Below are 2,445 nucleotides of genomic sequence, written 5' to 3'. Positions count from 1 at the left end.
TTTTTTATCTTTTTGAGACAGGGTCTCATTATGCAGTTCAGGTGGGCCTTGAGCTCACTTTGTAGCCCAGGCTGGTCTCGAACTTGCAAAGATCCTCCTGCCTCAGCCTCCCGAGTGCTGCAATTACACGAGTGCAGCACCTCGCCTGGCGTGCATTCAACATTTAGTTGTTGAGCACGTACTCTTCTGTCAAGTACTCTGCTAGGTGTTAGAAGCATACTGAAAGTCTGCGTGTGGTGGTACATGGTTCTGATCCCAGCTACTCTGAGTCTAAGGTAGGAGGAGTGCAAGTTTGAGGCCAGCCTGGGCAGCATAGTGAGAGACTCTGTAAATAAAAACAAAAGGTATGCAGAATAAGATGAGACTCCTGCCCATAAACCCTAAAACTGGGTGAGGAGGTTCAAGGTGGAGATACAGAAGGAATTGTGCACACACTCGTACTGAACAGGAGGTGCTCGTTGAGTCATTGTTGCCCCCACTACTTTCTTGGGAGAAGCGACGTTCAACTGAAACTGGTAATAACTGTCTAAAAGGGATTTTAAAGGGGCTGGTGGTATACCTCAGTGGTAGAACTCTTGCTAAGAATGCACAAGGCCCTGGGTTCCATCCCCAGCACTGCAGGGGGTGGGGGTAGAGGACAAACGGATGGAGCAGGATGCATAACTGCGGAGAATTTTCTTTTTTGTGTTTTGAGACAGGGTCTCACTGTGTAGTCCAGGCTGGCCTTGAACTCACTATGTGTCATTCTATCCAGGCTGACAGGTCCCGAAAACAAGGTGTCTGTGGATGAAAAGAAAAGTAAGAGAGACAAGAAAAACAAGAGAGGCAAAAGCCTGGGATTGGGGGCTTACAGCCTCTCGGACTGCAGTCCCGATTACCAATCTCAGCCACCTTTTATTGAGCGAGAATCAAGTGGGTAGCTAGTACAAATGGGCAGATAGCAAATGTTTTAGTAGTTAAAGCATTATCCTTCTCCAGTTCTGCCTCTTATGCTGCTGACAACAGTCCCCAGGTGCCTCCCACACCCAGCACCACTCACTCAGTTCAGCTGGGGGTTATAAGTTGGCCACCAGTTATCAATCCACTGTCATCACAGTCCTTACTTCCCATTAATTTTTACAGTGCATGGCAAGCCTAAAAAATAGGGATCTCCTGCAATTCAAATACACTCTTACCTTCAAGTAAAAGGTTTCAGTTCATTTTTGCAACAATAAACAAATCATTGTGTGTCCACAGTGCTTTCTAATCAAAGAATGTCTTTCTCCACAACTGTGTATCCCAGGGTGGCCTCAAACTTGTGGTAATCCTCCTGCCTCAGCCTCTCAAATACAGGGATTATAGGGTTGCGCCACCACACCCACTTTGTTTTTCTGTCTTTAAGGCTTTGGAGTGTATAGCCATTAAATGGTAGAAGGGCAGTGGCATCAGATGTGTGTTTTTAAGATAACTGCCTGTGTTTTTAGTATGAAGGCTGTAAGTGGAGGGAGATTAAAAGCAGATGGCTCTTGGCAGGTGGGAGAGGAAGACAGTGGTTAGTGAAGAGGCAACAGATTAAAAAGAGATTTCAGAGATAGGATTAATAGGAGGTTAGAGGGAGAGGGAGAAAGCGAAACGTTGAAAGATTTTTGGTGGTTGGACCCCCTTGGGAGAAGTCGGATGCTGACTGATTCAGTTTTCCTCTGTTGAATTTGAAGTTGCCTGTGTCATTCTGATGAGGTTGGTCAGCAGGTGTTTGGGAATATGGGTAGGGACTGGAGAGCCAAGAATCAGTGCAAGGGTGGAAGGTGGAGGAAGAAGAATGTGTCTAGTGAAAAACAGCTGAGAAACTACTCCAGGGAATGAGATGTTCGGTGTGGCCAACCAGACACATTGGGAAGCAGATTGACAGCTGGAGGAGGCTGGAAATAGAGATTTCTAGTCTGATTCTGTAACGTACAGTATCACTGTTCTGGAGACAGCTGTGGAGGAAGGTGTAGACACTTTTACAGCATCTTTCAGATTTGACTGGTATCACTGAAATAGTTGTTTATTAACCAGATTACAGACAGTTCGGTGGTTGGTGAGTTAGAGGTAAGAGAACACACAGGCATAAGTTAAGCCTTTAAAGAAGGTAATGTGTGTGACGGCCAGAGAGGAATCAGGGCTCTGGAATTACTGTGGTTTAATTTGCAGATTTTGTGGGGGTGGGGGTGGCAGGAATGGTAGTGGTGGGAGAAGTTAAACAAGACGGGGCAGTGTGGAATAAGGGGTGGACACTAAGAGCATGTGAGCACAGGTAAAGACGGGCAGCAAGCATATGCTGTAGTGTGGTGTAAGAGCGATGGTACTACTACTACTTAGTGAATTACACCTTTTTCTTACTCTATCAGATGATTTTCTTGGACGGTCTCTCGAGTGTGAGTTGAAAGATATTTCCAGGATCAAAGCATTTATCCTGGAGCCAGG

This window comes from Chinchilla lanigera, unplaced genomic scaffold (genome assembly GCF_000276665.1).
Source record: "Chinchilla lanigera isolate Chin_1 unplaced genomic scaffold, ChiLan1.0 scaffold00090, whole genome shotgun sequence".
Classification (NCBI taxonomy): domain Eukaryota; kingdom Metazoa; phylum Chordata; class Mammalia; order Rodentia; family Chinchillidae; genus Chinchilla; species Chinchilla lanigera.
The sequence above is the reverse complement of the archived record's forward strand: the minus strand, read 5'-3'. Positions refer to the sequence as shown.